The sequence below is a fragment of the Phyllobates terribilis genome, unplaced genomic scaffold (assembly GCF_046119375.1).
Source record: "Phyllobates terribilis strain yellow unplaced genomic scaffold, ASM4611937v1 Scaffold_7__3_contigs__length_470593459, whole genome shotgun sequence".
Lineage (NCBI taxonomy): Eukaryota > Metazoa > Chordata > Amphibia > Anura > Dendrobatidae > Phyllobates > Phyllobates terribilis.
In genome coordinates, this window is record NW_027362767.1 from 252,867,760 (window position 1) to 252,892,200 (window position 24,441).

General features: G+C 42.3%; 2 protein-coding genes across 17 annotated transcripts in view; one reads left to right on the forward strand and one right to left on the reverse strand.

Annotated features, from left to right (window-relative positions):
* Positions 1 to 24,441, reverse strand: part of RALGPS1 (Ral GEF with PH domain and SH3 binding motif 1) — a 540,676-nt gene that overhangs the window by 267,232 nt on the left and 249,003 nt on the right. The gene's annotated exons all lie outside the window — the stretch shown is intronic.
* Positions 21,823 to 24,441, forward strand: part of ANGPTL2 (angiopoietin like 2) — a 35,392-nt gene continuing 32,773 nt past the window's right edge. Inside the window, exon 1 of one of the 2 annotated variants that reach the window (XM_073640260.1) lies at positions 21,823 to 22,361. The gene's annotated coding sequence lies outside the window, so the exon portion shown is untranslated. The remainder of the gene's footprint in view (positions 22,362 to 24,441) is intronic. The other variant, XM_073640259.1, reaches the window with a different exon arrangement.

Sequence of the window (24,441 nt, forward strand, 5' to 3'; positions counted from 1 at the left end):
GTTTTAATTTTTTGTCCATTATTTTAAAGGAAAACATATCCAAACTATGACTCCCAGCATGTCATGGCTTGAGGCAGTACTTTAGCAGCACTTAAGAGCCACAGATCTAGAGTGGTGCATTAAAATAATAACTGAAACAATTTATCACATCATTTATTAAATTTGATAAGACTACACTCATTTCCCAGATCACTACTGACCACAAAGATAAAGCTAGTAGTAGCAGGTAAACCGTTTGATTGCAGACATCCATGTGAACAGTTTGGCCAGTTTATGGATCCTAAATAAAAATTCTGGTATAGAACGGGGGTGAGGTGGTATCACTGTAGGAGGCACATATTTACATAAGTAGATAACTTCCTAAATGCAGCTATAAAATCTATTTATATAGGCTCAATATGTAAGAAAAAAATCCAATGTTTTCATGTCTGCAATTCGATAAATTTACGCTGGTTTATAAAAAACTATTTTGGTACAGAAAAACCTACTTTTACACACGGAAGGCTGGAAATCCTCCTAATTACATTTACCATAATTTAACATGGAAAAATAAAATTAATGCCTTTTTGCAGAAAATTTGTCTACATTTTAAGAGAACAGCTAAGCAGAATTGGCATCTTACCCATTTATGTAAAATCCCTACTGTTTACTCAGCAATTCACCAGTGGACCTACACTACCAGTTTTGGCAGAGACCATATCCCCCAAATCATACTGAAAATAATATGCTTTCAGATAAATAGACAGAAGTATTTACAGTGCTGCAAACTGCTGAGCTGAAAAAGTGGTGGGAAGAATGTAATAACTCACATGTGGTCACGTGGGGTGTAAATCCAGTTCTTAATATTAGGCAAAAAGATCACGACAGAGTATGTATAATAATGGATGACAAGACTGAGTTACTGGGAAGGTATATTGGGTCCCAATAGATCCATTCATTCATACATTGCATTTAAAGGGGTTGTCCCCATTTAGAAAACATACTGCTTTAAGCTATGGCTACTATAAAAAACAAACTGAGTATTACTCACCCTTCCTAGGTCCAGTGCTAAGTCTGCGTCGCTGCCTCGGTTTCTCTTGTTTGTCTGCAGCGCTGATATTATGTCAACAGCATTTTATGCGGGGGCATTTATGCATATAGCATTTATGCATACTTTATCGAAGTGCCATAATTTAGCAAAGTGCCCTGGCAGTTAGAAAATGGCATTGCTAATATTCATCTTTCTTCTCTTCTTACAGGTATATATTTTTCACTGCTTGTGTGATCTGTCCTGAAAACTGCATTATATCTCCATGCAATGCTCTTCAGCCTATCAATTTCTGGTATATATTTTTCACTGCTTGTGTGATCTGTCCTGAAAACTGCATTATATCTCCATGCAATGCTCTGCAGCCTATCAATTTCTGGTATATATTTTTCACTGCTTGTGTGATCTGTCCTGAAAACTGCATTATATCTCCATGCAATGCTCTGCAGCCTATCAATTTCTGGTATATATTTTTCACTGCTTGTGTGATCTGTCCTGAAAACTGCATTATATCTCCATGCAATGCTCTGCAGCCTATCAATTTCTGGTATATATTTTTCACTGCTTGTGTGATCTGTCCTGAAAACTGCATTATATCTCCATGCAATGCTCTGCAGCCTATCAATTTCTGGTATATATTTTTTCACTCCTAGCTTTTTTATTCCATGATACTTAAAGGTCATCACACTTACTTTAAGAGTTTATGATCCATGCCGAGTTTACTAGTCTGTTTTTTTTTTTTTTTTTTCCCTGCACTTTATGGTCTCCTGTTGTCTTTTAAGCTAGTGATTGATTGTTAATGAGTTAAATCTGTGCAGATCTAAGCAGATACGTCCCTATATATTGAGACTTTGCTAAGGGGCAGCATTTATGCGGGGGCATTTATGCATATAGCATTTATGCATACTTTATCGAAGTGCCATAATTTAGCAAAGTGCCCTGGCAGTTAGAAAATGGCATTGCTAATATTCATCTTTCTTCTCTTCTTACAGGTATATATTTTTCACTGCTTGTGTGATCTGTCCTGAAAACTGCATTATATCTCCATGCAATGCTCTGCAGCCTATCAATTTCTGGTATATATTTTTTCACTCCTAGCTTTTTTATTCCATGATACTTAAAGGTCATCACACTTACTTTAAGAGTTTATGATCCATGCCGAGTTTACTAGTCTGTTTTTTTTTTTTTTTTTTCCCTGCACTTTATGGTCTCCTGTTGTCTTTTAAGCTAGTGATTGATTGTTAATGAGTTAAATCTGTGCAGATCTAAGCAGATACGTCCCTATATATTGAGACTTTGCTAAGGGGCAGCATTTATGCGGGGGCATTTATGCATATAGCATTTATGCATACTTTATCGAAGTGCCATAATTTAGCAAAGTGCCCTGGCAGTTAGAAAATGGCAGTTGGACAGGGCAGGAGACAGGTAAGACATGCAAGACAATTAAACAAACTTGCTTCCAGGTCATCTTTTTGGCAAACAGTATTCACCATTTGTATCTGTGCCATTTATTTTCTGGTTGCTACAATCATCCACATTCACCGTTCTCCCACAAATGCGGCACACTTCATCCATATTAATCCCTCACTCCTCTCTTCTCCTATGTACAGTTGTCATGCTCTCTTCACAATGTTATACCACGCAGATCCATTCATTCCCACCATACAACGCAGGAAACGCTCTCACAAATCACTCAATCATCTGCTCACTCTCTGTATCTTCCTTCTATTAGTCGCAGGTGATATTTCTCCCAACCCAGGACCCTCCAGTAATAATAACACTAACTCTTTCCCTGTTACATTCAGAAACCCTGCTAATCTCATTAATATTCCCTGCATATCTTCTGTCTCATTCAACTGTGCCCTTTGGAATGCGCGCTCAGCTCGTAATAAACTCTCTTACATCCATGACTTTTTCCTCTCTAATTCCCTCAACCTTCTGGCTCTCACTGAAACCTGGATCCAGCAGTCGGACACCACCGCCGCTGCAGCTCTCTCCTATGGTGGCCTACATTTCTCTCATACCCCGCGACCTGACAACAGATCAGGTGGAGGTGTTGGTCTGCTTCTTTCAACAAAATGTACTTTTCAGGTTATCCCCCCTGTACCCTCCCTTATCTTCCCGTCCTTTGAGGCCCACACAGTCAGACTCTACCGGCCCTTCTCCCTGCGAGTGGCGGTTGTCTATCGCCCCCCAGGTCCCCCCCGTCAATTCCTGGATCACTTTGCTGCCTGGCTTACAAATTTTCTATCCTGCGACATCCCCACGATAATCATGGGAGACTTTAACATCCCAATTGGCGATCCTCTTTCCCCATCTGCCACGCATCTTTTATCATTAACCTCCTCCTTCGGCCTTTCACAGCTTGCTAATTCTCCTACACATGAGGACGGGAACACATTGGACCTGATCTTCTCCCGGCTTTGCTCAGTACATGACTTTACTAACTCTCCCCTTCCACTCTCTGACCATAATCTTCTTTCATTCTCTGTCAAGAACTGTGACTTTACTCAAGACACTCCCACCGTCCACACTTATAGAAATTTACGCGCCATTAACACCCAGAAATTTATAAAAAGGTTGCAATCATCATTGGCCCCAATCTCCTCCCTCTCATGTCCCGACTCTGCATTGAAGCATTATAACAAAATAATGCTATGCGCCCTGGATGAAGCCGCACCTCCTACACAAAGAACAATTCGGCATAGACGGCGACAACCCTGGCACACGCCTCAAACACGTCTTCTCCAGAGGTACTCCAGGTGCGCTGAACGACTGTGGAGAAAATCAAATCTGCCCGAAGATTTCCTCCACTATAAATTTATGCTGAAAACATATAACTCTGCCCTTCACCTCTCCAAACAAACCTACTTTAACAACCTCATCATCTCACTTTCCAATAATCCTAAACGACTCTTTGACACGTTTCATTCTCTCCTCAATCAAACAGCACAGGCCCCGACCACCGACCTCAGCGCTGACGATCTGGCTAACTATTTCAAAGAAAAAATTGACCATATCCGACAGGAAATTTTCTCCCAATCCCCAAATGTTATGCATGCTCCCCCCCGCCACATTGTATCTTGCTCATTTTCTGACTTCGAACCAGTCACGGAAGATGAAGTGATCAGGCTCCTTGCATCTTCTCGCCCTACCACCTGCACCAGCGACCCTATTCCCTCACATCTCCTTCAGTCCCTTGCTCCAGCTGTCACCTCTCACCTAACTAAAATTTTCAACCTTTCCCTCTCATCTGGTATCTTTCCCTCTTCTTTTAAACACGCCAGCATACAACCATTACTTAAAAAACCATCCCTCGACCAGAACTGCACGGCCAACTACAGACCTGTTTCCAATCTTCCCTTTATCTCTAAACTCCTGGAACGCCTGGTCCCCTCCCGTCTAATCCGCTATCTCTCAGACAATTCTCTTCTTGACCCTTTACAATCTGGTTTCCGCTCTTTACATTCTACTGAAACTGCCCTCACTAAAGTCTCTAATGATCTACTAACAGCTAAATCTAATGGTCACTACTCTCTGCTGATTCTCCTGGATCTCTCTGCAGCATTCGACACTGTGGATCACCAGCTCCTCCTCACTATGCTCCGCACTATTGGCCTCAAGGACACGGTTCTCTCCTGGTTCTCCTCTTATCTCTCTGACCGCTCCTTCTCTGTGTCTTTTGCCGGCTCCTCCTCCCTACTTCCTCTTACTGTCGGGGTTCCTCAAGGATCAGTCCTAGGCCCCCTTCTTTTCTCCTTATACACCGCTCCTATTGGACAAACAATCAGTAGATTCGGTTTTCAGTACCATCTCTATGCTGATGACACCCAATTATACACCTCTGCTCCGGACATCACCCCTGCATTACTACAAAAGACCAGTGATTGTCTTTCTGCTGTGTCTAACATTATGTCCTCCCTCTACCTAAAACTGAATCTGTCAAAAACTGAACTACTCGTCTTTCCTCCCTCCACTAACCTACCTGTGCCCGATATTGCCATCTCCGTTTGTGGCTCAACCATTACTCCCCAGCTACAAGCCCGCTGTCTTGGGGTCATTTTTGATTCAGATCTTTCTTTCACTCCTCACATAAAATCACTCGCTCGTTCATGTCATCTACACCTCAAAAACATCTCAAGAATCAGGACTTTTCTCACCTTTGACTCGGCAAAAACTCTTACTGTCGCTCTTATTCATTCTCGTCTTGACTATTGCAACGCTCTACTAATCGATCTCCCTCTTACTAAACTCTCCCCTCTCCAATCCGTCCTGAACGCAGCAGCCAGGATCATATTCCTCGCCAACCGCTACTCAGATGCCTCTTCCCTGTGCCAGTCATTGCATTGGTTGCCCATCCAATATAGAGTTCGTTTTAAACTTATCACGCTTACCCACAAAGCGCTCCATGCTTCAGTACCCCCCTACATCTCCTCCCTTGTCTCAGTCTACCACCCTACACGTGCCCTCCGTTCTGCAAATGACTTGAAACTAAAATCCTCCATAATCCGAACTTCCCACTCCCGTCTCCAAGATTTCTCGCGTGCTGCGCCAATTCTCTGGAATGCACTACCCAGGACAGTTCGATTAATTCCCAATACCCACAGTTTCAAGCGAACCCTAAAAACACATTTCTTTAGACTGGCGTATCACCTAAACACACTCTGTCCATCCCAGCTTTCCCCCATATTAAAATCTTCTTCAACTTCGGGTTCAAACCAACCATGCACATAAAAGCCTCTGTCAGGGCTGCACACATACTGGCTGGCGACCAGTCCATGTATTATTATTTATCCTATTCAGTATATCAAGGCTGCATTATACAATATATGTACTTTTTACCTTTTGTCTCCCCCACTTCCTCATAGACTGTAAGCTCGCGAGCAGGGCCCTCACTCCTTTCGATATGAGATATGCTTATTCTGTATTGTCTGTATATGTCCCCCCTAAAATTTGTAAAGTGCTGCGGAATATGTTGGCGCTATAAAAATAAACTATTATTATTATTATTATTATTAACAGCACTGCAGCCAATGAGTGGCTTGTGCTGTCTACACAGTCAGAGCAGCTGAGCTCAAGGATTGGCTGCAGCTTTATTTAAAGGATCTCAGCGCTGCAGACAGATACCAGAGCGTGGGGCAGCAGTGGACACAGCATGCTGGACCCGGGGAGGGTGAGATATATACTGTTCGCTTTGTTTATTTTATAACTACCGCAGCTTATAGCTAAAAGTTTTCTGAAAAGGGACAATTCCTTTAAAAACACATGGCAAAATATACCTAGAATGGCCACATTATTAGAGATTTGCTCTTTGACAATGGTATTTTCTCTGACATTTATGAGTACAGAAGAGATGTTTAACAAACACAATGGGAATGGTGAAAGCAGTCATATTATTAGCCATCCATATATTCTAACTCTTATTATAATGGAACGTATTTTTTATGTAAACTCCATAAATCTCCAATTCTCGGTGAAAGATTACATAATTTGAGGGTGATAAAAATACGAAAAAGTCTCTAATTCTTGGAAATTCTCATTTTTTGATTCCTGGAATTTAACTCTTACTCTCTCTTTCATTTGTCCAATTAATCAAGACCACTTTGATCTCTGTGATAGAAGGTTGTCCTGGTTGCTCTTGTATTGCAGTACGTCAATGGCCTTTTATATCTCACACCGGTGAATGGAAGTGATCTTCTACAGACGGATTCACCGAGTAATTAACGATGCTGGGGGGAGGCTTTGATCTAGACAAATGCCTCGGCTACAAATGAAGATATCACTTTAATGACTGCCAAATGCAGCGGCAGCCAAGGAAGGGATTCACAATGCACCAAACCTCCAATAAATGTCTCAAGCGCAGGAGCAGCACAATAAGAGCTGAACGCCCATTCCCTGTATTGTGCCTATCCTGAAAGACTCACAGTTTCCAGTGACTGTGTAAGAGGAGTAAATAAATGTGTTTCCATCTGCAGCTGGTGTACTAAAGCACAAGGATGCATATCCCATAGATTTAGCACGTACCTGGCCTGGGGCAGAGGTGGCCCAGTGCCAATTGGTCCCATTGCCTTTGCTAGAACCTGTACTGGTCACAGAGGAATCGCAATGTTTTCATAGACAGGGGTGTGAAATTAGACCAAGATCATGGAAGAGCAAAATCAAATTAAGTATTATTCTTTTCTATCCTTGAGAACAAATCCCAACACTACAATGGGGAGTCCAGTTTGATCTTCGATGTAGGAGCCCTACTCTTCTATGTACCACTACTACTGCAGCATTTTAAAGAGCTATAGCTCATAGGTAACAGTAGCACATGTGGCTTTTGAATTTCATATTTTCTTTTTGCACAGTAATAATGATACACATATTCATCAATAACTTATCAATCACTTTTCAGTGTTCCAATCTGGTAGTAACTTAGCGAACTGTTCATCCCTGTGCTCCTGTTTCACGAGAGGCAGAGCTGTGGTGTTTCGGCTCTGTACACTGCGTACTTAAGTCGGCCACAATATTAGTGATCTATCCTAAGCAAAGTCCATCTACTGTATATCAAAGTTCCAGACAAGCCCTTTAATCTATTTTCACTCATCCCCCTGTTGTTGAATGAGCAAACTTTAAAGTACTGACTTCTTCATCCTTTTGAAACATAACAATTTTGCTAATTACAGAAATTGTTCCTTTTCTTGATGTGCAGTGAAGTTTTGTAACCTCTGGACTTGATTAGTTTTGATTCATACAGAGAATTTTACAGGGTTGTCCAGAACATACTGTGGCTCCAGTCCATGGTAGTGGTTTTCACGAGAGATCCTGACATTGATCACTGGCCAAACCTTCACTGTAGGGGCCAAACCCCTTCTACCACGCATCTGGCGGTGACTATAAGAGGGGCAGGCAGACTGCATTAAATGCTATTAGTAAATTACAGCAGTTTGGAAACAATTACTTTAAGTGAATGTTTTATGTCAGTGAGGTTTTTATTAGACCAAGCACAAGAAAATAAAAGAGACTTCACATGTAACTATACGGTCCAAAATACATTTCTAACATCAGATATCCAATAAGGCAAGGAACACCAGGTAATAACCTTATTAATTCTATGTACACTATTATGTGGGTGAACATCTTTCCTCCACTGCAGTTAACAGCATTTAGAGATATGGTTTATAGTGACCACATAGACCAAGGGAAATTGCAGTCTGGAGATGGAAAAGTGAGAGTGAGTTGTGAGCACGCTCTGTGACCTGTGCAGGGATCATTTTTCAGGATGGGGGAGGAGGTGAACTACGACATCACCTATTGTGACTGGTGGATCCTGTGTTATCTACTGTATATAGACGTGTTATCACGGGCGCACATATCATTGGTGCAGCCTGTGCGGCCGCACAGGGGCCTGGGAGGTAAGGGGGCCCATTTCTACCTCCAAAGCAGGAGTTTGTGGGCTGCAAAGGGCCCATATATTGTTCTTGCACAGGGGCCCTTTTCTGTCTATGTCCGCCAGTGTGTGTTATCATATCAATCAGAAAACAGGAGGAGAAAGAGGTGAGCTGTGACAATCCATTGTGAATGGTGAATCCTGTGTTATCTACAGTACACAGAGGTGTTATCAGTCATTGTACATAAGGAGGAGGAGGCGAGCTGTAATATCCCCTGTTGTGAATGGTAGCTCCTGTGTTAACTACTCTATATAGAGATGTTCTCAGTCATTAAACAGGAGGAAGATGTCTGATATCACCTATTGTTAATGGTGGATCATGTGTTATCTACTGTACACAGAGGTGTTGTTATCAGTCATTGTACAGGAGGAGGTGAGCAGTGACATCACCTATGCTGAATGGTGGATCCTGTGTAATCCTGTCTGTGATGTAACTGAGATGGTAGAAAAGTAATCTCTACAGAACAGGAGGTGTCACATTATAAGGCTCAGTGGCATGAGTGACACGCATGTTTAGTGGGTGCCATCCTACTCACTGCGATCACTACTCTACTCCTCCCTGTCACGTCGGTGACACAGCACTGTTGCATCCCCTTGCTGTCTCCACCTGGCTATATGAAGGCGCAGCAAGACTGTGCAGGAATTTAACCAGCTGTGTCCTGAAGAGTTTTGCTTCCCTGACCTATCTCCTGCCAGAAGGGGATATATTAGGCAGTTCCTCCTTCCACACGGTGTCTGAACTTAGGTTGCTAGTTTCAGTCCGTCTCTAGTAATCTGTCTAGGTGCATGCTTGTTTTGACTCTCCTGTTACCGACCCGGCTTGTTTACTTGTTTTGACTGACCTCCCGGCTTTGTATTTTGATCCTGTGTTGCCAGCCCTGACCTCGGACAGCTGACCACATCTCTGTACCACATGTTGTGCCTCTGACCCGTTGGTCAGATACAGCAGATCAGGTGACAGCCCTGGAATGGCACTGGTGACTACCCTAATGGTCCAAGTCTATCCTCACCATCAGAGGCTCTAGTGAAGACCAGGTAGTCACTTTGTTACGCCCCTCCAGGGTAAGACTGGCCAGTGGCTCCACACCCACTGCCGTCACTCAGACGTCCGTTTTTTCTATTGTATGTTGTAAAAAAAAAAAAAAGGCACAATTTTCATCAGTGCTTGGTCCATATGTCCGTTTCTACCACGAGTTTTCTTCTTGACTCGCATTGAAAAAAAAAAAATCATGTCACTGATTGTTTTGGGTTTTCTTGTGGACACTCGGTACGCAAAAGAACAGACAAGTGAACAGCTACATAGACTTTAGTGGTTAAGTAATCTATCCATAAAATCATAGAACACATGTAAAAAAATGGATGTTTGAATGACGCTTTAAAGAAAGGTGTAATGATACATTTTATTTAAAGGGGTTGCCCCACAAACCAGGTACATTTTAATGAATAGATCTTGGAATAATAAATTCCAGAATTGGATGTGTTAAAAAAATGCTCTGGTGCTGAGATAATTTTATAAAAGTGCCCCTGCTGTGTACTGTGTGATGGCTGTGTCTGACCATGCAGTCACTTACTGTAAATGAGAATACAGACAAGACAGCAGGGGTTCACAGCTGCTGCTTTCTGAGGTAACACATTTCCCAGCCTGTTCTATCACAGAAGTCAGTATTTCTGCCACGTCATCAATCCTGTGAACCGGTGGAGGTCACTAACTTGATTTATGATGAGTTCAGAAGGCTGGAGACTTGGCAGAAACATTCACTCCTGTGATAAAACAGGCAGGGAAATGTGTTACCTCAGAAAGCAGCAGCAGCAAGATACCATTCACAGATTTAGTAATTGTTTCAAATTTCAGTGCAACTTTTGTGCAGGAAATCTGTGTCAAAGTTGATGACAATCCACATTAAATGCTTAAGCTGGGGGATTTTTTTGTTTAAAAAATACAAATCTGGGCAGATTTTTGTCTATTGCAGAAAAAACTTGGGAAAAATAATTAGCATGCCATTTATTTTAACAGATTCTGCTGACTTGTAAGCACCACTGAAAGGGTCTAATCCTTGTGAGTGTTCGAGGCCCATTAAATTGCATATCTACAGCACTCATTATGATGGTCAGCCATGACCTTTGCATTTCATTTCATTAATTTTTTTAAAGCAAAACAAAAAAAAAGTTGCAAACTGCAGCACCTTTGCACGTAGACTTGAATAAATACTGCATATCTCCAATTGGTGCATGCATCCCATTTGCAGACCTATGAGTTTCCATGGTACCAGGCTATAAACAAACCCTGTGTGTTCTCTAATCTTTTCATTTTCTTGGTAACTTAATGCCAAATTACAAAGGCAGTAAGAAATTTACTATGGAGGAAAGCTTAAAGGATTATTCCCCAAATCACCACATGGTCATCTAATATAATAATAATAATAATCTTTTAATTTATATAGCGCCAACATATTCCGCAGCGCTTTACAATTCAGACAATTTACGGACATTATCGGCACTGCCACCATTGGGGCTCACAATCTACATTCTCTATCAGTATGTCTTTGGAGTATGGGAAGAAACCGAAGAACCCGGAGGAAACCCACGCAAACACGGGGAGAACATACAAACTCCTTGCAGATGTTGTCCTTGGTGGGATTTGAATCCAGGACCCCAGAGCTGCAAGGCTGCAGTGCTAACCACTGAGCCACCGTGCTGCCCTCATAATAATGTACATATGTTTATTCATTTATGCCAATACAACCCATTTCTAAAACTGCCTCGTTTTGCACATATCACCCCCTAAGGATGACTCTCCAGGCTCTTCACTTGCCATTGGAACTGTCCCAAGTAGTTAAAGTGGCCCTGGTTGATCCTATGTATTGCAATCCCTCTCTGCTCTGTGTCTAGAACAGAGCTTCTACTGTGAGGGTAGATGTCATGGAGAGGCGCAGAGCCTAGCTAATTACAGTGCAGAGAGCTCATACCAGGAAACAGTAGTGTGCTCATGTGTGCTAGTTAGTGATGGGCAGTCCGGCTCTTTTTGGTGATCTGGCTCTTCTGGCTCCGCTCACCAAAAAGAGCCAGCTCTTTTGGATCCTAAATGGATCCCTATTAAATACAGTGCCTACAAGTAGTATTCAACCCCCTGCAGATTTAGCTGGTTGACACATGCGGAATTAACTTGGCATTGTGACATTTGTACTGTAGATCAGCCTGGAAGTGGGAAATGCACTGCAGCAAATTTTGTTTTTGTTTTTTTTTGTTTTTGTTTTTTAAAACGTTAAAAGTTAATTCAGAGTGTCATTTATTATTCAACCCCTCAAACCACAAGAATTCTGTTTGGTCCCCCTAAAGTATTAAGAAGTAGTTCAGGCACCAAGAATAATGAGCTTCACATGTGTGGATTAAAGATCTCTTTTGCCAGCCTTTTCTGACTATTTAAGACCCTCCCCAAACTTGTGAACAGCACTCAGACATGGTCAACATGGGAAAGACAAAGGAGCAATCCAAGGCCATCAGAGACAAGATCGTGGAGGGTCACAAGGCTGGCAAGGGGTACAAAACCCTTTCCAAGGAGTTGGGCCTACCTGTCTCCACTGTTGGGAGCATCATCCGTAAGTGGAAGGCTTATGGAACTACTGTTAGCCTTCCACGGCCTGGACAGCCTTTGAAAGTGTCCTCCCGTGCCGAGGCCAGGCTTGTCCGAAGAGTCAAGGCTAACCCAAGGACAACAACGAAGGAGCTCCGGGAAGATCTCATGGCAGTGGGGACATTGGTTTCAGTCAATACCATAAGTAACGTACTCCACCGCATTGGTCTCCGTTCCAGACGAGCCCGTAAGGTACCTTTACTTTCAAAGCGTCATGTCAAGGCTCGTCTACAGTTTGCTCATGATCACTTGGAGGACTCTGAGACAGACTGGTTCAAGGTTCTATGGTCTGATGAGACCAAGATCGAGATCTTTGGTGCCAACCACACACGTGACGTTTGGAGACTGGATGGCACTGCATACGACCCCAAGAATACCATCCCTACAGTCAAGCATGGTGGTGGCAGCATCATGCTGTGGGGCTATTTCTCTGCCAAAGGGCCTGGCCATCTGGTCCGCATCCATGGGAAGATGGATAGCACGGCCTACCTGGAGATTTTGGCCAAGAACCTCCGCTCCTCCATCAAGGATCTTAAGATGGGTCGTAATTTCATCTTCCAACAAGACAACGACCCAAAGCACACAGCCAAGAAAACCAAGGCCTGGTTCAAGAGGGAAAAAGTCAAGGTGTTGGAGTGGCCTAGTCAGTCTCCTGACCTTAACCCAATTGAAAACTTGTGGAAGGAGCTCAAGAATAAAGTCCACATGAGACACCCAAAGAACCTAGATAACTTGGAGAAGATCTGCATGGAGGAGTGGACCAAGATAACTCCACAGACCTGTGCCGGACTGATCAAGTCTTATAAAAGACGATTATTAGCTGTAATTGCAAACAAGGGTTATTCCACAAAATATTAAACATAGGGGTTGAATAATAATTGACCCACACTTTTATGTTTAAAAATTAATAAAATTCAACTGAGCTACATAACTTTTTGGTTTGTAAGATTTATGCTTCTGTTCATAAAACCTACTCTCGTTTGCAGTTTGAAGGCTCTAACTTATTTGCATCTTATCAAACCAGCTAAATCTGCAGGGGGTTGAATACTACTTGTAGGCACTGTATGTGTTCACCATAGGTGAACACATATTTAAGACGACGTAGATGACACTGAAACTCTGCCCACCCATGACCAAAACTCCGCCCACTCACCATTAGCCAATTAAATTGAAGAGTGGTTGGGGTTTGGCTTGGGTGGGCGGAGTTACGACCTCCGAACACCACGATTTTACATACAGTGAGAGCCATTTAGAAAAGTTAGTGGCTCTCACTGGGGTGCCGGCTCCCATCAGTCACAGCAGGGAGCCGGCTCTTTGTGTTAGATCGTTCACTAGTGCTAGTAACTAAGAAGAGAGATGTATGCAGGAAGGGCTGTATTAACGGGGCTGAGAGGAGAAATATACTGCAGGATGGGGCTCTGTGTAGAGGGGCTGAGATTAGTTGAGCTGTGCTTGTTACCTGATGTTGAGAGACAAGTGATCTGAAACTGCCAATGTCACTCACAAAACTGATCTGTCAGCAGCAGGCAACAAACACAACTCTGCACTGCCATTGACGAGGAGGATAAGAAAGTTGAGTTTTGCTATAACCAGCTAATGATGTAAAACCACAAAGGCAGCTACACTGATGTAGATGGCAGAAGATGCAATCCGGTAGATCGGGCATGGTATTGTACAGGAGAAGAAAGTGCAGAGGCTTAAGGTGAATTCTACACATAGATTAGCTTGATGATAAGCCAAAGAGCTGGGGCTTGTCAGAAGCACACAAGAGAGGGGGAAGTGTCTGCAGCACTGAGGAGAAGCAAGTGCAGCTAGGAAATGTAGTTTTAGCAGGTAAGAGGAGGACCTCCACAATCAGCGATATGATGCTGAATGCACAGAGGGCAGATAGAAATAAAAAAAAAAACACAGAGGTACAAGAAAAAAACTGTTTGCTGGGCTTAGTCTGTATAATAACAATAAATAAGAATTTACTATACTTTGTGGGAATAACCCTGAATATACTATAGAGCTAATTTGACTGACAGACTAGTTCCACCTTCCCTCATCCAGAGTTAAATACCACAGGCTTGTTGAACACACGCGATGAAAAAGGGGACATGCATTACATGATGGAAAAAAAGTACTGATATAATGATAAAGGAGTTAGCACCGCCATCATGATGCAATATGTCAGCACTAAATCCTCACAGGGAAATATAATCAGAGCATAAGGTTAAGCAGTTAGTTACAAATACAGAGTAAAGCTGAATCGATATGTTAGTCTTGGCTCTGACAGGAGCCTTCCTGTTACCTAATATTCTGCACAGAAAAGTATTAACAGTCACAGATCTCTGCCAAACTCTTGACACGTGCTGAAGAAGTTATTAATACCGCCTCGGCAAATTGCTGCTTTTCGGCTAAATTACACAACACAAATAAAAGTACATATCTCACAATGCTATCAAACAGGTGCTGATAGAGGCCAAACATCTGATGTCAGGCAGCCGCGGCTTGTGCTGCCAATGAATCCTTCACACTGCGCGTTTCATGAGCTCCAGGATTATAAAGCATCATTCTTCATAAGGATGGCTACAGAGGAGCAATTCATCACCCACACCGTATACAAGCTGAAGCTAAACATTTAATTGCTAGGTTTGCTTAGTGATTATCAGGGCTAATTACGTTTTCATCGAGTTTTACGTAAGTGCTGAAAGCATGGCGTAGGGAGGCGAGGGTGTCTGTGAATAGAGAATTATTAATGTGATCAGTAAAAGTTGGATTACACTGAGGCTTTAGAGACGACACATTGGAACGGATACTCCGCAGTTATAGCTGTCAGTGATTAGCAAATTACTGATTGGCTAAACTGTTTAAATAAATAATAACACAAACCTGCAGTAAACAAGTCAACAGATTATATGGCACAGAAGACTATATTGTACCTGATATATCCAGTTGTAATTTTCCTAATATGCTTAGAGAGAAACTCTCAAGATCCTGTTAAAATCATCCCTTCTGGGCCCCATGAATATTTTTTGCTAGGCCTTGTACATACATGCAAATAAATAAATAAATGGATCATTTTTTTCATAGATGACCAAAAGGAGTCTCACTACACTAGTCTGGTGAACACTTCGGTCCTGAAGAAAGTCAAATCAGGGCAGTGGAAATTTCCTTGACTAGTACTGGAATGTCAGCATCCTAGACACCTTGCGATGTCGAGAGTATAGTAACTGCAAAGGTCACAGACTATGCCGGCATTCAAGTCCCCGCTGAGGAAGTTTGCAGTGCCCGGTCCAGCGGTCAAGGAGCACCAAGGTGACCACCCGACCAGCGCAGGGCAAATCTTTTTGCTTTGTTTTCCATCTAATTATTCTGAGTCATCGGTTTTCACCAAATGCAAAAAAAAAAAAAGATGTTAGATTTCAAGGGGTTTATTATTAACTTTGTTTTGTGTACTGTCTGAGTTTATCCCACTTGAATTGATGAGTTCTGTTTGCAAATGAGACCAGACTAGGACATCATTGCTTTTCTTTATGAGTACAAAAAAAGGACACCTGAATAGCCCCACAGAATATTATGTGTTCATTTATCTACAATGAAAAACAGACAGCACATGGGTGACAAACACTGGTGTCTGAATAAGCCCTAAAGACTGGGCTACTTCTTGCCAGTAGCTACACTAGACACGGGGGCTTCCAAAACACTGTCTAGGTAGGGTGTCTGTGCTTCCAAACTCTAAGCCAATAAGAAAAATGGAGCTTCTGTCCCCTTACTGCAAATGGAAACTGAGAAGAAGGTCTCACCTAGGCATATTGATGGTATGTGCGACAGGCATCACCACCCCGTGCAAAAGACATATGTGAATTCAAGGGAGAAATACCAAGTGGTCTGCCATCCCACAAGTGTTATGAACGAAAAGTATTTGTAAAGAATAATTGGACCGAGATCATTAGTAAAAGAAAATCTTTTTGCATGTTGTATTGGCTGTACGTATGTATTATGAGCAGCGTATACCTCGTACCACATAATTTTTGAATATTTATGTATTTGTAGAAGCAGACTGTGCTGGTTTCATGTCCAAGGCTGATTGACAGTGAGATCATGCTTTGATTTAGAGCTCAGTGACCACTAGGAACCAATGAACGTTCAGCCCTACAAACTATCTCGACAGAGGAGATGCTTCAAATATTAAGGCAGTGCATAGATATCAAGGATAAGATATTCAGAAATCCCCTTTGGGTTCACGCTATCATTTCTTTTATCTAAGTAAGACACTATGATATGACGCTGCATGTAACTTGTGAACACTTAAAAAGTTTCCGTCGAGTTGATGTTTAACCAACTCCCAGGCAGAGGAACGTCTGCTTTCCAAATAAACAGTTTTGGACAGAGAAACAACTTCCACATCCGGAGACGACATTTCTCTTATAGTCCCTGGTGGATAACTATCAATTTAGCCTTTTAATGTTACTATATGCTTCACAGATATCGATTTCCTTTAATAACTAGTCCTATGATCCTGGGACTGACTACAAGAAAGATCGGAAATAAACATTTTAAACCAGTTCATTTGGTGGGAATGTATCCGATAAGAAGCAGCTTAGATCTCCAGCATAACTGGCCTCATCTGTGAGAGAAAATAAAAAAACTCAACAACTCTTCACGTGGTCAGAGACGGGAGGAAGGAAGAGGGGTATGAGTTATACATGGAAGCTTGTTCAATATAAACTTTGGAATAAAAACCCTAATATTAAAATGGAAATATTTCTGGTTATATGGGACTACTATTACTTCTTTACTCTCATGAAACAGGCTAAAATAAATGATGTATCTCAATGTTTTGAGGGTAGTGCCTGGGAAGGATTGTAGAAGTCTGTATTAGGCCTCTTTCACACGTCAGTGTCTCCTGTACGTGTAGTGAAAGTTTCCACACGTATCGGAGACATTTGCACACATAGACCCAATCAAATAAATGGGTCTGCGCACTTTAATGTGCTTTCACGGACCGTGGGCAAAACACGCTGACATGTCCGATTTTTATCCGCAGCATGTGTCGCATCTCTCATCATTGTCCCCTGCTTGCGCTGCGATCAGCGCAAGCAAGGGACAACGTTGAGAGCAGTATTCAGCCCCCATTGTCTACATCGAGTGTAAAATTAAGAATAAAACAAAAAACACATTATACTCACCTTTATACCTAATTCCCTGAAGCCATTGTAACCTGTATACAAACCAAAAATAAAAAAAATACAATATCCCCAACTTCTCCGAAGTTGAAATAATCCAGTGTCCCACACCATAATCCATCTGTGCGACATTTCTTCATCAGCGTGAGCGGTAGATTGAGGTGACTGCACATGCTGAGGAGAACTGGAGAATGATTTGATGCAGCGAGCGGCGCCCCTGAACTGCTCTGAGCTCAGTAATTCCCAGGCTGATTCCTAGGCGCCGGTATGTGTGATACTGATGCGGCACACGGTTGCCACACAAGGACACGGATATCTCTGGTACTGGTTTTTCCAGTATCGGAAATATCAGGACATGTGAAAAAGGCTTTAGGGCCTTTTTGCACAAGATGATAAATGGCTGATCCGATATGGTATGTTTTTAAGGATGCATTTATATTGTACAGTATTCGTTCAGTTTTTTTCTACCAACGATCGCTTGTCTTTCCTCCCACTGTTTCCAGGGCAAATGACTAGCAGATGCATATAAACAAAGTCCGAGGGCAGCGGCGGAGAGGCAGTGATGGAGCAGCTGGGGGTAAGTAAGGCTGATTTTGATATTTTTTTAACAAAGCAAGGCTATGGAATAAGAAACCATTAAACATTGAAACCCCCTTTATCATTACAATCCTTAGGAAGCATACCTGTTTCCGTATTCCCCACTACTTGTGGTTACTGCAGAGATTCTCATGTTAGCCATTAATGGAACAGATGGGTATATAACTTTGAATAAAGTTATAAAATAGATGATACATAAAAAAAATAAAACTTTTACAAAGAAAAAAAAGACTGTGGAAGCAGCACATGAAGAAAATAAACAAAAGCGAGTGAGGTATTTTCTGGTCAAAGCCCACAATAAAAAACCTCACTCATCAGCAAAACAGCTACAGAAATTCTGGCAAGAGCACAAAGCAACACACTGCTGCCAAGATCGACGTGAAATCAAGGGAGATAAATCGGGTAAAGTAACATAAGTAGGAGTGATGCGGATATAATGACACCTTGTCAAAAAGTTACATTATAAAAAAAAAATGTAATGATTTAAACGCGTGGTCAAGAATATTTATAGAAAAAAGACCCATTTCAGGGGGAAGTCATAGTGTATAATTAGGGATCAATATGTGCATCAAGGCACCGCTGGAAAAAACAGCTAGAGATGCAGAAATAAAGCAGGTAAGTACAAAGTCTAGAACTTCAAGCTCTTCACACAGAACAGTAGTCGTCCTTGTGACAAGCAGATTTGTTGTCGTTTTAGCCATTAGGAGGGAACCGGTGTCACAGTCAGTAGTAACAGTAGATATCCATCTCATTGCATAGTTTCCGTTACCTCATAGAAATAAAAAATAATGGATACAAAACGAACCCAATAGACACCACTTTTGGGATTCAGTCATTAATATATATGAGGGGCGTTCATTAAAGATTTTACCTGACCCACTTCCTGTGGACTGAGAGCAATGACACTTGGGACAGTTATTAGTCCTTCTCTACATAGGTACCACCTAGGGACACACACTTCTCCCATCTCTTTAAGCAACTGTAAACACCTCGCTTGTAGAAGTCGACAGGTTGCTCCAGAAGCCACGTTGCGACTTCGGAAATCAGAATCTCATCATCTGGAAAATGCTACAAAAATGCCCTACAAAAATAACTTCATTGTTGGAAAGAGGTGGAAGTTTGATGGTGCGAGATCGAGTGAATAAGGGGGATGCGGTAGAAGTTCAAAGCCACAGGAGCATGCTTCCATTTGGCCAACAAGTGAGTTGTGAACTGGTACAATGTCTTGCAGAAGGCAGACACCTTTGGTGAGCATGCCACATCTCTTGGTTTTGACGATCTCCCGCAATTTCTGCAGCAGTGACGCATAGTATGCCCCAGTGATCATGGTACCCTTTGCTAGGAAATCCATCAATACTACTCCATGCTGGTCCCAAAATACTGCGAGCATGACCCTGCCTGCCGAGGGTTGGGCATGTGCCATCTTTGGAGGCGGTGAGTCATGACGCTTCCATTGTATCGACTGGACTTTAGTCTCAGGATCCTAGTGATGGACCCAGCTTTCATCCTGTGTGATCAGTCTGTTGAAAAAGTCCTCTTGGTTTCCATGGCACATCGTCAATACAGTCTGTGAGCATTCAACTCGTTCCTGCTTCTGGAAAGGTGTGAGTAGCCGGGGAACACAGCAAGTGGATACCTTATGCATATGAAGATGGTCTTGGATGATTTTTTTCCATGGACCCCACACTAATCTTGACATTTTGGGCTAGGTGGCGAATGGTTAAGGGGCGATTTTCCAAAATGGCGACCTCCACTTGCTGGATGGTGTGTTCATCAATAGCAGAGTGGGGTCGCGCTGGAATTGGAGCTGTTTGCACCAAAGTCCGACCACATTTCAATTTACGATACCAGTTCTTGACTACATAATATGATGGGGAATCATCACCATAAACCTCTTTCATCTCATCGAACATCTCCTTTGGTGTGCAGCACCGTAAAATCAAGACCATTATCAGTTATGAGTTGCAAATTGGCACATAACCTATAGAGACTTATATCATTACATATGTGAAGTTTCAGTGTCCTATGATAAATAGAAGTGGGTCAGGGGAAATCTTTAATTAAAGCGCCTAGTAGTACTGCATTCAAATATGACAAATTCAGCAACCAAATTTCTTAATTGAGCAGATTTAACAGGGCCAACAAAGCAAGATTTACTAATAATGATGATATCCTTTGATGCAAGAGCAAATGCCAATCATGAAATATCAAACACTTGCTGTGGTGTTTCTGCACAAAAACTTGCTCTCCTGTAGCATTTTACCTTTCTGCTGCAAGTCAGCCATCTGCATAGATTGTATGAAAGCACCCATAGGTTCAAATCAGCTAAGGCCAAATCTGGCAGTGCAAATAAAAGCCACAATTAGAAAACATGGCTGCTTTCTTCCAAAAATAGTGCCACATCTGTCCACAGGTTGTGTATGCTAATGCAGCTTAACCCCATTCACTTTACCAGACCTGAGCTGCTATACCAGACATAACCCACAGACAGATGTGGCGTTGATTTTTTTTATTCAATACATCCCCCTTTATAGGGACATTATTTGTGTCACCTTGACTGACATTCTTTAAAAGGGTTGTCCAGTGGAAAGAATGTAGGAGTCTGAACTCTTGTGCCACAAGCAGTTGGAGTCCCACCGATCAGTAAGTTATCCCCGATCCTGTAAATCGGTGATAACTTTTTTTTTTTTTATTAGACAACTCATTTAAAGTTTAAAAGTTCTGATCAAAAAATTCACATCTAAGGCTGTGTGCCCACGATGCGTTTTTTAAGCGTTTCCGCAGCGGCAAAAACGCTGCAGAAACGCTTAAAAAACGCATGGTAGAAGGCCTGCCATGTCCCCCAATGATAATCCGCTGTGCTGTGCACATGCTGCGGAAATTTCCGCTGCGGATTATCATTGCGGGAAAAAAACGCAGCACTACTAATTATTTTGCAGAAGTGCTGCGTTTTCGCCGCCATTGACTTGCGTGTATTCCGTTTCACTAGATAAGGACATGCGGAATGCACGCGTTCTAATGTGCGGATGGTACCCAGGTCTAGAGGAGAGGAGACTCTCCTCCGAACCCGGGTACCATAGAAAACTGTGAAAAAAAGAGTAAAATAAAAAATAAAGATTATATTTACCTTCTGGCGGCCCCCGGTGTCATTGTCTTCACTTGCCAGCAGCTAGCGATGGACTGAAGGACCTGCGCTGACGTCATAGTCATGTGACGGGTTACGCGACGCTGACGTCGGCAGGTCCTTCAGTGTACCGCTGCCGGCAAGGGAGAACGGAGGGAATCAAGACACCAGGGGCCATCAGAGGGTAAGTATATATTTATTTTTAACCATTCTTTTCGGTCACAATATATAAATCCATGCCGTTTGCATGGATTTATATAGTGTGACCAAGTTGACAAGCACTTTCCAAGTGATGCTAAAATCGCTTGGAAAGCGCTTGACAACCCGCATGCGGAGAACGCTTCACGTCCGCTTGTCCCTGGCAGGAAAATGCATGTACAATCCGCATGTACAATCCGCATGCGTTTTTTTCTGCCAGGGAGATGCTTACCCTTCATGTGACCTCGGGGCACGAAACCACAGAGTAAAGATACAAAAAAGGTAGGATGCTCAAAGCTAGAGGAACCCCCTCAATGTTTTAGAATACAGTGCACCCTGACGTGTGTATTCATAGGTTGTCTTGTGGATTTTTGCACTCGAATCTCTGGTGATGGATGTTTCACTTTCTCTACTAAATTATACATCAGAACCCTTTAATCGGACACTGTTCCCAGACATCTTCTGTCTTTCTTCTCGGTCAAGTTCGCCCAGTTGCTTCTTCAGGCACGCTGTGCATTTTTCACCCCGCAGGTCGACAATTGTGTTGCAGGCAAGGGCTGCCTGCCAGGGAGGAGGGAGGTGGAGCTCCTTGCATGCCAAATTAGTTTTCACTAAGAGAACCATGACATCACCATTTTAAGGTTGTGATTCAGCCACCCTCCCATGTTTGTGGTCAGAAGGGAAAGGGGGGCTGTGTGCTTGTGTCTCCTGCTTGCGTATCTCTCACTTTTGTGGGAGTGGATGAAAACTACGGTCCAACCATAGACCTTGCTGCTTTTTACATGCTGGGTACAACTTTACTTTTTTTTCTCTCTCTTACTCTTTCCAGATCATGTAATTTCACCACAAAAGAGCTGAGGAGCTCAGGTTCAAATAAGGCTGTCAGGAGGAAACTCGCAGAGAGGAGTAAGATGGGCTCTGGATCCAGGAATGAAATTGGGAACAGCTCGTTCCAAGGCAGCAGGTAACGTCCTGTCCTGCTGAACAGCTCAGACATGCGAGTACAATAAAACAGACTGCAACTGCAGCAACAAATGCAGCACTGCCACAAATAAGCAACAAGGATTTTTTTTTATCATTATACTTTGAACTGGAGAATTTTTTGGGCGAGCAGTGATTATTTGGCGGGCTGACTGCAAGGGATATCCGTGATCAAGAAGGAAGCAGGTGAGCCTGGAAAGGTGTGCAAAACTATCCTGGCGATGGTGTTGGTAATAACTGGCTAATCTTTACAGCTCCATGCAATATTAGTGGTGTTATCTTTGCTTTTACATAGAACTGCAGGTAAACTTTCTCAATCATAATGTACAAATAGTACTACCCTCAAAGAGTTATGTGGGCACATTTTATGTTTTACATTTACCAGGTTATCTTTTTTTCTTTCACTATAATAAAAGAAAATACTAAAGTTGCTCATTTTGGACAAACCCAATTATTATAAAGTTACTATTTTTTAGGACATAAAAATGTAGGCAAATTTTTAAAAAGTCCACCCCCCACAAAAAAAAAAAGTTTTTAGCATAAGCTTACAGCATCTGCATGATATATAGATACATTTATAAGCCCCTTCAAGCGTCTTACATTATGTTTTATTATTTTCCCATAATGGTCCATAAGTAACGATACTATAGATGTATAGGATGCTGCCATCACCATAGCAACAGGAAGAAGCACTTTGTTTTGCTGAGATCTCTGAGTATTTTTGTTTTTCTCTCCGCCCTCCCCCATATCATTATAATGACTATAGGGTAACATTGAGCCCCCGAAGTCACCATTGGTCAGGGTCTGCAATACTAATGCTCAGTGAGGAATATTTCTAGTTGACAGGATGTATAATTGATTCTGGTGGAGACTCCAGTAATTAACTCTTTACTGAGAAAATCACGCTGTGCCAGGGTCGGTACAATGTATCAGGACTGAGGACAAGTAGCCACATTCATTACATTCTTGCGAGTGAATATTTCACATGGATTATGTGCTGATACAGCGATGTCTGTGTGACAACAATGGGGATTGCTGTTATTAATCCATCAAATACATAATTGCATCTTTATAGGCTGGGACTGATGTAGGTCAAGAGTCTTCTCTGGTAGTCCACCTGCTATGATTGGACTATGTGCAGCTACTGTATGCTGGGAAGTTTAATTCAGCAATGTAAAATATACATTACAACTCCCAGCGTGCTCGGCACAAGCAATGGCATTCATGTAGGTATCGCTCGGGAATGCTTTTAGGAGCTCGTCTTAAAAGCTTGCAATCTCTGTGCTCTCTGGGAGCCATATAAAGTCTACATAATGTTATATAAAGGTTGCTACAGTAATCTCAATGCATTATCAGTGCATCATTTTTATAGAGAGCTGTAATAAATGACATCTTTTTAATAACGAGAACACGAAGCATCCGCAGGCACTAGATTCAGTTCCAGGTAGATCACCTGGTGCATGGATCTGACATGTAGCTACTAGCTAGTTAACAACTGGAAACTAGATTCTAAGAAAATGATGGGTTTTTATCAATGCAAGATTTAGGCCTCTTGATGTGGGGTACACCTGCATGTCACCGGGTTTCCAATAAGCGCTCTATTCTTTTAGCGGAGTTCTAGAACTGTGCAGAGCCTACAGTTTCCTCAATGTTCACGGCCTTATCTTGATATGACCCCTGGTGTCTGGGATTGTAGGGGTCCGGAAAAAGGGATTTAAAAAGATGGATCAAGTTTCTGGTCATCTGTCATTTGTTTGACATTCAATCCTCTGTTCTACAATCCAGGGATCAGTGGACTAGCAGAGAAAAGTTTAACTTTGTTGAGATAAAGGCTTACAGAGTGTTCATTGTAGCTCATTTAGATGGGAGAGATAAGGGCTCAGGGCAGCTGCCTTGGGACATCTGATCCTCTCCAGTATTAAGCTATGGGCAGTGGGCTCATAAGGGCACAGCTACTTAGCTTTTCATGGTAGAAGGGCAAAACAGATAAGCCACTCAGCCATGCGACCACCTGAGCATAGGTGCTCATAGGTTAGGGGAGTGTGGCTACCTAGTGACTTCTCCTTTCTACAGTCTAAAAAAAGCAATAAAAAAGAAAGATTTCCAATATAAACTAATTACCATATAGTGGCGGGTTTGTGGTTTAGGAGGGCACAGAGCTGATGCAATCACCAAACACAAAAGTAACTTTCACAAGAGTCATTGTTCTTTGTCTGAAGAACCAAATGATCCCACATTGCCATATAGCGTCTGCAGGAATTCAGGGTGTTCCAGTACAAA